This window comes from Artibeus jamaicensis, unplaced genomic scaffold, assembly GCF_021234435.1.
Source record: "Artibeus jamaicensis isolate MK-2021 breed Jamaican fruit bat unplaced genomic scaffold, CSHL_Jam_final contig_700, whole genome shotgun sequence".
Lineage (NCBI taxonomy): Eukaryota > Metazoa > Chordata > Mammalia > Chiroptera > Phyllostomidae > Artibeus > Artibeus jamaicensis.
In genome coordinates this window covers 12,225,469-12,239,557 of record NW_026521930.1, presented here as the reverse complement: position 1 = coordinate 12,239,557, position 14,089 = coordinate 12,225,469, and the positions used below count along the sequence as shown (strand labels likewise).

General features: G+C 41.1%; 1 protein-coding gene across 4 annotated transcripts in view; it reads right to left on the bottom strand.

Moving 5' to 3' along the window:
- Positions 1-14,089, bottom strand: part of HMOX2 (heme oxygenase 2) — a 59,742-nt gene that overhangs the window by 16,168 nt on the left and 29,485 nt on the right. The window lies entirely within an intron of this gene.

Below are 14,089 nucleotides of genomic sequence, written 5' to 3'. Positions count from 1 at the left end.
CTAAAAACAACAAAGTTTTAACAACAATAAACATAACCAAACCACACAGAAAATCGACAATACAGAGTCCGAAAACAATGAAATGCTCAGCTAAACCGGTAAGAGGGGCGAAGCCAGCAGCGGAGCTGGTTGGCCTAAAAGATCCCTGACCGGGGTGGTGCGCAAACAGCCGAAGGTGCGGATCCCAGGTGCAGGCTAGCTACGGGTGGACACAGGGAAGAGGCCTGGCTGGCTGTCTGTGGTCGGTCGAGCATTTGCGTGCAAATAAACCAGTGAAGAGGCGAGCATTGAGACTGCACGTCACAGGGCAGCGGGCTCTCACATTTCCGCTTAGATAAAAATGGACTGGGCGAGCAAAGAGGACCACCATTGCTCCCTCTCTGACCCCACCCCCACATACAGCCTCACAAACCAGCGACCTGGGTGGCCCCACCCTGGTAAACAACAAAGGCTCCTCTCCTCATACTTAAGGGCCGGGAACAGATCAAAAGATGGCTCAAGAACAACTCAGAGCCCCAGAGCAGATAAATCTAAGCAATGAAGAAATAGCCAAACTTTCAGATGCACAGTTCAAAACACTGGTGATCAGGATACTCACAGAACTGGTTGATTTTAGTCACAAATTAGAGGAACATATGAAGGCTAAACTAATTGAAATTAATGGTAATGCACAGGAAACCAATAGTAATGGAAAAGAGACTGGGATTCAAATCAAGGGAGAAGACCAGAAGGAAGGATAAAATGACCAAACAGAAAAGAATGAGAAAACAAGAATTCAAAAAAATGAGGAGAGGCTTAGGAACCTCCAGGACATCTTTAAACATTCTAACATCAGAATTATAGGGGTACCAGAAGGGGAAGAGGAACAGTCACGAGTGGAAAACTTATTTGAACAAATAATAAAAGAGAACTTCCCCATTCTGGCAAAGGCAATTTCCTTCCAGGAAATCCAGGAAGCTCAGAGAGTCCCAAAGAAGTTGGACCCAAGAAGGAACACACCAAGGCACATCATCATTACATTAGCCAAGATTAAAATGAAGGAGAGAATCCTAGAAACAGCAAGAGCTAAGGGGACAGTCACCTACAAAGGACTTCCCATCAGACTGTCAGCTGATTTCTCAAAAGACACCTTACAGGCAAGAAGGGTCTGGAAAGAGGTATTCCAAGTCATGAAAACCAAAGACCTACAACCAAGATTGCTCTATCCAGCAAAGTTTTAATTTAGAATGGAAGGACAGATAAAGTGCTTCTCAGATAAGATCAAATTCAAGGAGTTCATCATCACCAAGCCCTTATTATATGAAATGTTAAAGGGACTTACCTAAGAAAAAGAAGATAAAAAATATGAACAGTGAAAGGACACCAATCTCACAGTTATCAACAACCACACCTAAAAGAATAGCAAATTAAGAGGACAGCTAGATCAGGAGTGAACCATAGAAATGAGGATCATATGGAGGGTTAGCAACAGGGGAGTGGGAGAAGGAGAAGGGGGGAGAAGGTACAGAAAATAAGTAGCATAGGCAGTAGATAGAAAATGGGGGAGGGTAAGAATAGTAGGAGAAATACAGAATCTAAAGAACTTGAGACACGTGTTCATGAACTAAAGGGGGGATGGTGGGGGAGGGGTGTGCAGGGTGGAGGGGAATGGAGGGGGGAGAAATAGAACAAATGTAATGGCATAATCAATTAAAAAAATGTTAAAGGGAAAAAAAAAACCCAGCACTTTTAAGGATACACCCTACACCAAGAGCCAGTTTTGCATCCTTCCAGCAAACAGATGTTCTGAGAAGGTACAACCAGTTTCCTGCCTTAGGAAAACAGGCAGACCTAAGGCAGGATGGAATGCAGGAGGTAGGAGAGTGACTGTCAGTTTACTAGGGCCACTCCTGGGCTTCACCTTACTGTTGATGGATGCTATAGACCGAGCTCACCTTCAGAAATGGAAGGGCAGCATAGGTCCTGCACAGAGGAAATGGTCTAGAGCTAGAAAGGTTTGTGTTTGATATTTGGATTCCCAATGCTTAAGCAGCTCTCGACTGTAAGGTATGTCATAACCTCAAAGGCTGTGTTCCCTCATCCACTAAACAGGGTATCAAAACTCTCTCTGCTCCACTTTCTCAAATGTGCTGTGAAGTGTTAAATGAGCTAATGTGTGTAATAAGTATCTCATGTAATGCTGCCTCAACTGCTGATAATCTCTTATTTAGACAGTTGTGCCCTGGCTGGGTGGCTCAGTTGGTTGGAGTGTCATCTCGTACCCAAAAGGTTGTGGGTTCTATTCCCAGTCAAGGCACATACCTAGGTTGCCAATTCTACTCCTCACTCCTGGTCAGGGCACATATGGGATTCGTTCAGTGAACTGTGGTTCTCAATCTCAATCTCTCTCTTACTCCCCCTGCCTCTCTCAAATCAATAAACATATCCTCGGGTGAGGATTTTTGAAAAAGAAAAAAAGAAAGCTGTTAGCTAGGTGATTATGAAACACTGAGGAAGAATGGAAAATCCAATGACAACACCAATAATTCTGAGTAGGTCACAACTGAAGACTTCTGACTCAGCCCGTGGCATTAGGAAATAGGAACACCTGTTCTTTCCAAGATGAGACATGTGACCATGGCAGCTAGAAAATCCACATTGCAGATGCTATGCTGCAGATCAATGCTGGCTAAGCCAGATACTGGGAGCAGTGGATAGGGTGAATCAGGTCTAACCCAACAAGGCATTTGATGAGGGAGGCCTCCCAAAACAACACCTAGGTCAACAGCTCCTGACTTTATAAATGGCCTGAGGTCTCTAAATTCTGGTGCTGCCAATCCTCAGGAAATCTTATAGACAAGCTTCACCCTTTTCATTTTAATCACAGGGTGAATTCAGTTCCACGGTTCACTGAACGAATGACTATTAATCTCTTGATAAAGAGCAAGTTCAGACGAGTCCTGGAAATGTGGGGATTTTAGAGACACAAAGCTCTTGCATCAGATTCACTAAACACACAATTGCAAAACAACTGCTAAGTAGTCTAAGAGCATTAAGGGCACTAGCCTCTAAGTAACCTCCAGAACTGACACTGCACAGGAAGTCCAAAACTTCTCTGGCAGGCTTTTCTTATTGGGAAGGTGGTGTGCTCACCTTTAGCATGCTCAAATGTAACATTCAAAGCAGACACCAGGACAGAACCTGAAACACAGAAAAGAGCTCAGAGAAGGGGCCAGGAGTCTGCTATTGCTGGTGCTAAAGACGAGTCCTGGTAAAGAGCACTTCCTGCTATGAATGAAATAAATATAAGACCTTTCCTCTCCTGAGTGCCACCCCACCTTATATAAGAGAACTAGACCTCAGGGCTGAGAAGATAAAGACACTTTAGAAGCATGAGAAGCATCTGGGTTGTGGGGGCTGTAGCCTTGACTGAATTCTAAAATGGTCTGGCCAGGATTTTATAAGAACAAAGCCTAGACACCACACATCCCACAAGGGTGGCTATAACAGAGGAAATACTGAAAAAACTGTGGGCCATCCTGAGGTACCAACAAGCAAAGATTATTTCCACTCTGAAACAACCTTAAAAGCATGTGTCCTGTGAACTAAGTTGAGTCGGTCATATTTCCTTTCACTTTGGTGCAACAACTGTCATCTGTGGTTTCAGCTTCTTTTACAAAAGATGAGTATGAATAGCATTTGGAGGTGGAGGGAGAGAATAGGTAGATTAAGTGGATTAATACGTTTCTGCTAAATTTCCATTTTGGAAAACCTAGAAGTGTTTCCTACTTCCAGGTACTTTCCTCTCTACAAACAGGCCCAAACAGGCTTGGTGGAGCCTTAAGAGCATCCCTAAAGAGGTACAAGGCCCTCAAGTTCACCCAGAAGGGGGTGGTGCAGAGAAAGAGAACCAGACTAAAGTCTAACAGATCTGGACACACCAGGCTAAGCCACTTTTGAGCAGGGACCCACTGACTACAAAGAAATTAAGATCAAGCCCTGATTGGTGTTGCTCAGTGAGTGCCATTCAGCGAGTGCCAACCTGTGAACCAGTGTCACAGGTTCGATTCCCGGTCTAGGGCGCATGCCTGGGTTGTGGGCTAGTCCCCAGTAGGGGGTTCATGAGAGGCAACCACACACTGATGTTTCTCTCCTTCTTTCTCTCTCCCTTCCCCTCTCTAAATAAAATTAAAATCTTTTTGAAAAATGAAATTAAGATCAAGAGAATTAAGTAATATGGACAAGGCCATTCAAAGAGCTAAAAGTCAAATTGGGAGCAGACCTGAGTCCTTCTGAATGCAAAGTGATGCCCCTCATGTCCCCAGCTAACATGTGAGATGAGTATGATGTCACCACCGACTACTAGCAACATCCAAAGCAAGGTTACACTACATTGCATTTACATGTGCAGTGGATGGGTTTTCTAAACCACTGAGTGCATTTTTTTTTTTTTTTAGTATGAACGTGAGCTCAGTCCTATGATTTCTGAGAAGCAAATGCTTGCCTCCCATTTGAAGATTTGGAAGCTGCTGCTGCCATGTCCCCAGAACACTCACTTTGGGTCTTCAGATTACATGACAACCAGAGAAGACTCTTCTCTGAGAGCCCTGCTTTTGTTGACTAGCAGGGCAGGCCAAGGCTGGAGACAGTCCCAAATGGGTGGATGGCACTCACCACCACTTGGTGCCTAAACAGAAGCAGCCAGACTTGCCAGACCTTGGTAGACAATGAAGTCAGATGCTTAGGGGAATCCTTGCACCAGGGGAGGTCACAATTGGGTTTGCACATCTCTATAGCACCCATTGCCATAGTAACTATGCAGAAATAGAAGATCTAGTTTCAAGAATCTGAAAGTGTATCCTCTACACTTCAGATCTCTTCAGTCCTATCTGTTTACTGAAAATACATAGTCTGTTTTAGAAATAGTACTGTCATAAATAGGAAGCATGTCAACACAACTTTCTTTTTTAAAAAAATTAAAGCAAATAAAAATAGAAGAAACATTAGGTTAAAATCCCTTGATAAAGACAATCTACCAGAAATCTTCATATTTAATAGTGAAATATTTGAAGCATTTTTGTTGAAGTCATCTGTTTTCTTCTCAGCAGTTCTCTCCCGACACCCAGAGCCCAGAGCCGTCCAACTGCTTCAGTGGGGAGGAGTAGGGAAAGAAAACCTGGTTACTTTTCAAACCAGAAAATAATATATTCTTATTATTTTCATTATCTGCTCCAGAAGAGTGCTTGAACAGCCAATCAGGGTGGTTCACTGCAAGTTCATAATGGCAAAAACCCAGAAGTAACTCAAATGTGCCTAAATTCTTTTCTAAACCACTAAATAAAATCTATAATAGAAACCTTCCCTGGATAACTAAGTAGTGATTAAACTGAGTCAGAGTAGGTCTGTACTTACTGACCAAGGAAGATCTTTAAGACATAATGTTGAGCTAGAAAAGCAAGTTGCAGACTGGCTGATATGGGATGACAGTGTTTGACAACAACACAAAATCAGTCCTCTGCAGGGAGTTCATGTCCATTCAAGAGTTCAACACAAACTTCTCATAAGATTAGCAACTCCAAAGGCCAAGGCATTGATTGGTCAATCTAACAAGGCAGCTCCTATCTCACTTTGGACCCATAAGGAATCTTAACGTGTTTCCATAGGCCTACAAAGTGGGGTATTATTCCCAGGCTTTTCCACAATGACTGCCTAGATTCTGGCAGCTAAGGGGTAGTGGGTTGCCTGTGGAGAGGGAGCAAGAAAACAAGCCCAGAGCAAGAACTGGTAACTTACAAAAGGCTGGCCCATCCTGTGCAAGCTTATGTCCATGGCAGCAGCAGCTATTAGACTTTCTTAGAAGAAGGGGCTCACCTTTTTTTCCTTTTTTAATAACAAACTACATAATTGCAACACTCCTCAAACTATACTTAAAAAGTGAAAAAAAAATTAAGTGGCATAAGGATTATTTAGTAAAATGCCCTTAAACTCTCTTGCTAAATACTGTGGCTCTTCAATGAAGCCTTCTAAGATTGAAAGGAAGAAATAACAGATAGTATTTGGTGACTCCGCCTGGTCTGTCTGACATTTCCAGTCATGTGTTTTACTTTCTTCACCAGTATGAAACTCTCAAGACACAACCTCCCCATAACAGTTGCTGACAGTAACTCAGTGTCTGTATAAGTGTCATATGTGACGATTAATTTAGACAAGTCTTTGTATTTCAATAAACATCCACCTAAAAGTTTCTAGAAGATGGATTCAATAAGTCTATAATAGCAGGCACATGCATGTAAGTTCCTTCTGCATAGCCCATGTGCTGATGTGACACCAAAGGAGTTGAGGCAATGAATGAATTGTATGATGATCTTTACAGCCAACCTGTGACAGGCATCCAACAAATGTTACCTGAACTAAGCCCAGCTGAGAGAATCCACCAGCCACACTCAGGCTGAGAGGCTGAGATATGTCTAGTTGTCACATGCCTGGGTGGATGGGAGGGTTGAGTGGGGAGGGAGGCTTAGATCGTGCTACTGGCATCTAGTGTGAGTAGAGGCCAGGGATACTGCTCAACATCCCACAATGCACAGAAAACACAAACACAAGTACACACACCCAGCACCACCACTACCAATTATCCAGGCCAAAATGTCAATAGCACCAAGGTTGAGAAATCCTGCTCACACCTCAGAAGCACTGCTTCAACTTTTCTTGGAGCTATCCCATTGGCACTGTGGATTGTCTTGTTGCCTCAAACCTTCTTGTCTGTCTGGGACCCGGTTGGTCCCTTCTTTCCATTTCTTCCTGCTTCCATTTCTGATTTTGGACAGGGAAGTCCTGTTTGCCTCACACGGCAATGCTGTTCTTGTCCCCCATTCTACCTCACCTCCCTCCGGATGGGTAACACCTTTAAATTCTACATGGGGATACAATTTCTATAGTTTAAGGAACTTATCAGCCCTAAGCCAGCTTTCTACCTACATACAGCTCAGGGACCCTAGGCCTTTGGCATTCTCTTCAGGCTCTGTCTGAGCAGCTACCTGGACTGATTATTCCAGGGATTAACCTGCAGTGCTCACCACTGACCAGGCACAGGTAACTGATTATTGGAACCATATCTGTTATTTGTTGAGTCTGTGTCTCAATCTGGGCTATGCAATTTTGTTTTTAAAATTTTGTTTTTAACTTTAAATTGGTTTTGAATTTGGTCTAGAGCTGGCAAATTAAATCTGAAAGTACTGTATGTTTGGAATGCATGAGTGTGTGTGAGATATTTTGTTTGATGTCATTTGTTTTAAATGATTTGATTGTAGCAGCCTGAGTTCAATTCCCAATCAGAGTTCATCCCATCACTTGTTTGCTGTGGACACCCTGAAGGGGAAGAAAGCCCTTTCCTTTTTGTAGTTTGCCTCCTTTTCAGAGTATCTGTGGCTCCTTCCCTTCCCCAACTGTCTTCCTCTCCTCCAGTCATGTTGTGCTTATGTTCCATCCCAGCACTACTGTCTTTTATGAAAATCTGCCACCTTAAATTCAGGCATTCTTTTTTTTTTTTAAATAGATTTTATTTATTTATTTTCAGAGAGAGGGAAAGAGAGAGAGAAAAACATCAGCTGGCTGCCTCTTACACACCCCTAACCAGGGACCTGGCCCACAACCCAGGCATGTGCCCTGACTGGGAATCAAACCAGCGACCTTTCGGTTCACAGGCTGATGTTCAAGCCACTGAGCTATACCAGCCTGGGCAAGTTCGGGCATTCTAGAGCCATTCTTTTTGCCTTCTAAGCTTTTCAAACGTATTGTGTATACTTGCTTTCCATTTTCCGTTGTTTGTGTTTGCCAGGCCTCTCAAAAACAGTAGAATGCATTCTATGACTGATTATAATTTTTAAATGGCTTTAAAAATTCTTACAGCGTACAAAGCTTTAGTCATCTAAGCAAAATCTTAAATTAGTAAACAGGCTAACCCAAACACTTTTCAGAATCACATGGTTTGGGGTGGTTTGGGTTTGGCTTGGTTAAATAGGCATATCTTTAAAATCAAACAGCATCAATAAATCTTTTATTCTACTTGGGGTTTATTACTTAAATAAGTTCATATACAAAATTTGTCAGCAAGAAAAATAACTTGGTATGATAAAATTTTCATAAGTAATCTAAACTTAATTGTTAGGGGCAAGTAAATGAAGTAAATCTAAATTGGATAAAAAGTTTCCTTTAGGGTAACCTTTTAGCTGTAATTATATTGTAGTTAAATAGTTTTATACATGTCTTTGGTAAACTGAAACTTTAAAGATTTGCTAGCTACATTAAATAATAGATATTCATTGAATGTCCAGACTACTTCTAAATAAAACAATGAGACATTAATAATAAACATAGATTTATCTACTTTCTGCTTATTATAGAGAAACTAAAGATATTTGGACTCATTAATAAGCATGTTTTACATCACATTAAAAATTGTGCTAGGAATCCTGACCAGTGTGACTGAGTTGGTTGGGTGTTATTCCACAAAGTGAAAGGCCGCCAGTTTGATTCTTAGTCAGGACACATGCCTAGGTTGTGAGTTCAGTCCCCAGTCAGGGCACATGTGAGAAGCAACCAATCAATGTTTCTCTCCTATCAATGTTTCTTTCCCTCTCTTTCTTCCTCCCTTCCCCTTTCTCTAAGAATAAAATCTTTTAAAATATTTGTGCTATGAGGAAATATATTTTTAGAAATTATTCAATGTACCCATAAAGATATCAATCTAAAAAATACTAATTGCTTACCTTTTAGATGTCACTAGAAATTGAGATTCCTAAGAGTTAAGATTTCTAATTAAGAGGGAAAATAACTGTATGTTTTTAGTAACAGAAGGTATAGGGTACAAAAATATTTTTTTTGAGGGAATTAAAAGAATGAGGTTTGTCCTAAAATAAGGTTGGTTATTTATGAATGAGTTGTGAAGGGACAAACTAAGAATGAGGAAGCTGTAGGTTTGTGAAGAAAGATCTTGAGGAGATTTTTTTATATGGTTAAGAGGAATTAAAATAGAAATTTAATTAACAAATTTAAATATCAAAAGTACAAAATTGGGACAACTGTAACAGAACAATTTTAAAAAGTAAGCTAGTCCTTCCAGCCAAGATGGAGGCATAGGTGGAAACACTGTGCCTCCTCGCACAACCAAGTTTAAAGACAACAAAGTTTTAGTAACAAAAACGCAACCAAAATACAGAAAATTGAACTGTACGGAAGTCTGAAAACAACGAACCATTCATCCAGACTAGTAAGAGGAGCAGAGTCAGCAGATGGCGGAGTGGGGTCGAGCAAGAAAAAGCAGTGGATACGAGACTGACCCAAAGCGTGCAGGCAGCAGTTGGCAGATCCCAGGTGTGAGGTGGCAACGGGCAGACCCAGTGGGGTAACAAGGCAGCTGGCTGACTGAGGTCACACATTCGTGAGCAGATAAACCAGGCAAAAGAGTGAGCAGTGAGACAGACCTTGCAAATCAGTGCCCCAGAGACAGGAATTAAAGCCTAAAAGCACCAATTGGAAAAACTTTCGGGGTCGAGGTGCTGGCAGAAGCTCCCAGGCGCACAGAGTTTGTTGGAGAGACCCACAGGGTCCTGGAGGGTGCACGGGCCCACATACCCAGGAGCCGGCACCAGGGGGCCCGGTTTGCTTGTGGGAAGCAACAGAGGGGACCGAAATCTAAGAGAGAGTGTGGAACAAATGCCACTGCCCCTCTCTGACCCCGCCCCCACATAGAGCGTCACAACCCACTGACTGGGTCACCCCACCCTGGTGAACACCTAAGGCTCCGCCCCTCACATGTAACAGGCACGAACAGACCAAAACATGGCTCAAGCAAAGAGCTTAAAGCCCCAGAGCCAATAAATCTAAGTGATGAAGAAATAGCTAACCTTTCAGATGCACAGTTCAAAACACTGGTGATCAGGATGCTCACAGAACTGGTTGATTTTAGTCACAAATTAGAGGAACATATGAAGACTAAACTAATTGAAATGAAGGGAAACGCACAAGAAACCAACAGTGATAGAAAGGAAACTGGGACTCAAATCAAGGGAGTGGACCAGGAGAAAGAAAAAAATGACCAAACAGAAAAATATGAAGAAACAAGAATTCAAAAAAATGAGGAGAGGCTTAGGAACCTTCAAGGACATCTTTAAATGTTACAACATCCAAATTATACGGGTGCCAGGAGGGGAAGAGGAACAGCCACGAGTGGAAACCTTATTTGAACAAATAATAAAGGAGAACTTCCTCAATCTGGCAAAGGAAATAGACTTCCAGGAAATCCAGGAAGCTCAGAGAGTCCCAAAGAAGTTGGACCCAAGAAGGAACACACCAAGGCACATCATCATTACATTAGCCAAGATTAAAATGAAGGATAGAATCCTAGAAGCAGCAAGAGCTAAGGGTGCCACGTCCACTGCCGCGTCCACTGTTGGATCCCTCTCTCCGTGACAAGGTCCTGAGAGGGGGTGTAAGACTTCAAGGAAGCAGTTTCCAACCTGGTGGACGTGGCATGGACGGCCTTGCAATACCTATTGTGATTGTGCTTGCTTTGGGGATCATGACCCTTTTTGCTTTAATCATTATGAATACCCTGGCAGTGATTAAGATAGTGTGCCTGGACCTTTCCCGGCTCAATGAACAGAACAATAATATCATACTAGAATGTCAGGGAATATAGGCACAAGGAAACAATCAGAACAATCTGAGAATTCAAGCTTAATCAATAACAATCATTAGAAAAACACCCAAGATAAGATAGAATACTCTAGGAAATCATGAGATGATCTCACTACTTTCTTAGAAGGAATCAAAGTACAAAACATGTCTATAAGAGAACTCCTAGAGAAACTTAAAAGAAGTACCCTTGAAAGCCCCCTGCAACATAGGGATAGCCCCTCCTTTACCTTGAATAGGAATATATATCAACTAGACAGGCAAAGTAATAACAAAAGCTAGTTAGTACACATGGGCTAAAGGGGGGTAATGGTGGGGTTGGGGGGGCAGGGTGGAGGGGAATGAAGGGGGGAATAGAACAACTGTAACAGCATAAACAATTCAAAAAAAATAAATAAATTTATTTAAAAAAAAAAGCTAGTTAGTTATTACAAACTAAACAGTCACTAGGGAGTCAGAATTTATGGTACACAGAAAAAACATTTTAAGCAAAAAAAAAGGTAGATAGCTAAGTTAGACATCACAAGGGCCTTATAATAAATCTCCTATTTTCTCTACTTAGTCTAGCGTATCCTTATGCCCTATACCAAATTCTGAGAAACTTTAATATACAATAAGATATTTCTAACTGTCTGATTAATGGCTCTCCTAGTTAAAATAATTTTTAACTAAATCTATGGGAACTTTTGTACTTTTACTGATTACCTTTGTATTGATTTTTTCTGCTTAAATGATCATGTTATACTGCAAATATTAATCACTACCTAAAATGAAAATATAAAAACCTGCTTGTACTTGCAATAAACGGAACAGAGCTTCACTGTCGTTTGAGGCGTGTTGTCGTCTGTTACCCAGCACCGACGCCTTGCCCTCACCTGTGGGACCCCCTGACCCGCTGCGGCTGGACCGCGGCATAAGGGGACAGTCACCTACAAAGGAGTTCCCATCAGACTGTCAGCTGATTTCTCAAAAGACACCTTACAGGCAAGAAGGGGCTGGAAAGAAGTATTCCAAGTCATGAAATCCAAAGACCTACATCCAAGATTACTCTATCCAGCAAAACTTTCATTTAGAATGGAAGGGCAGATAAAGTGCTTCTCAGATAAGGTCCAGTTCAAGGAGTTCATCATCACCAAGCCCTTATTATATGAAATGTTAAAGGGACTTATCTAAGAAAAAGAAGGTAAAAAATATGAACAGTGAAAGGACAGCAAACTCACAGTTTTTAACAACCACACCTAAAACAAAAGCAAACTAAGAGGACAGCTAGATCAGGAGCAGAACCACAGAAATGGAGATCACATGGAGGGTTAGCAACAGGGGAGTGGAAGGGGGGAGAAGGTACAGAGAATAAGTAGCACAGGTGGTAGGTAGAAAATAGACAGGGGAAGGGCAAGAATAGTATGGGAAATATAGAATCTAAAGAAATTGTGACACATGGACATAAACGCAAGGGGGGGATGGTGGGGGAGGGGTGTGCAGAGTGGAGGGGAATGAAGGGGGGGAATAGGACAACTGTAATGGTATAATCAATAAAATATATTTTCTTAAAAAGTAAGCTAATGAAGACTAGGAGTTTGTTTCTTTTTCACTCTTAAAAGAAGTTTTCTTTATATTATTCTATTCCAGATATTATAGAAGGTATTCTACCAAGAGTTGTTTTTTTTAAAGCCTTTATTTATTTATCTTTAGAGGGGAAGGGAGGGAGAGAGGGAGAGAAATATCAGTGTATGGTTGCCTCTTGTGCGTCCCCTGCTGGGAACTGGCCTGCAACCCAGGCATGTGCCCTGACTGGGAATTGAATTGCAGTTGTTTGGTTCTCAGGCCCGAGCTCAATCCACTGAGCACACCAGCCGGGGCTTGAGTTGATGTTTTATTAGAATAGTTTTCTATGTTGTGATCAGGTCCTTAATAATGCCTAAGAAAACAACCTACTAAATCTTAAAAACTCAAGTTGTTAACCTGCACTTTTTTAACTTGATACCTTTTCATTGTCACTTTAGGTATACAAATAATATGGTTTCATAGTGATATATAATACTATTTGACAAACTGCCCAAAATTTAAGTTACAGAGGCTTCACTTGGAAATAACTGGGGTGTTTCAGAAGGTCCCCGGAACACCTCCAAGATGAGTTTTATTTTCTTTCAAGAGAATTGTGGGGTTGGCAAAAAAATTCGTTTGGTTTTTCTTTTTGGTAAGATGGCTCTTGTAGTGCATTTTGTTAGATTTTATTGTGACAGCTATCTATCAGCATGCATTAAAAAAATATCAAAATTGAATTTTTGTGTAGCCATTTTAATGCTTAAGATGGAAGAAAATAAGCAACATTTTTGGCATATTATGCTTCATTATTTCAAGAAAGGTAAAAACATAACTGAAATGCAGTGTATGGAGAAGGTGTTGTAACTGATCACACAAGTCCAAAGTGGCATGCAAAGCTCCGTGCTGGAGACTGCTCACTGGCCAATGCTCCAGGGTTGGGTAGACCCACTGAAGTTGAGAGTGATCAAATTGAGACATTCATTGAGAACAATTAACATTATATCACATGGGAGATAGTGGACATACTCAAAATATCCAAATCAATAAAGGTATTGGTGAAAATGAAAAATGTATCTTTTACTTTATAGGAGAAACTAAACGAACTTTTTGACCAACCCAATATTAAACTAATTAGGCTTACTTTGTGTGTTGAAATTACATGGGAAGCACTGTCAAATTAAAAAAAAAAAAACATTGAACCTTCTTTATGTTTTAGTTATATGTTATAAATGTTCCAGAAATATATGTGAAATTGTGGAAATCTGAGATTATCTTCATCATTTGATAACAGCATCACCTAAGATGCTGTTATCAAAATGGAGGGACACAGTTATAACAACTGAACCTGAGTATCAGACTGTGGTACTAGTGTATGAGTTCATGGTTTGTTTGTTTGTTTTTCAAAAATGACCCCCTCATTGGACACTTTTGCTATTCTGATGTCCTTTTAACATGGAAACAATCTAATCCTGAATCAGAAATTAAGATGAATGAGCAATGGCTATAAATTAAATGAATAGTCAGGGCTACGGAAAACCCAAGACGGCTACTTGGTTCTTCCCAGCTCCCTGGCATTTTTCAGTTTTTGCATTCCTTCATCCACCATAACACATTTAAGCTGGACTTCATTCAGCTGCCATTTCGTATAGGTTATCATTATGTTCCTGTTGTTGTGTGTATGTTTTCCTGGATAAGTTGAAGCTTTACTCTGCCACAAGGCTGAGTCCCTCAAAATGACAAAGAAATTGTTAGAAAATATAATTCCCACTTGGGGTGTGCCTACCAAAACCTCTAGTGGTTAGGGCACCCAGTTTGCTGAGCAAATCATGTGAAACTCAATGGACAGACTTGCAAACTTCTTGGAATTATG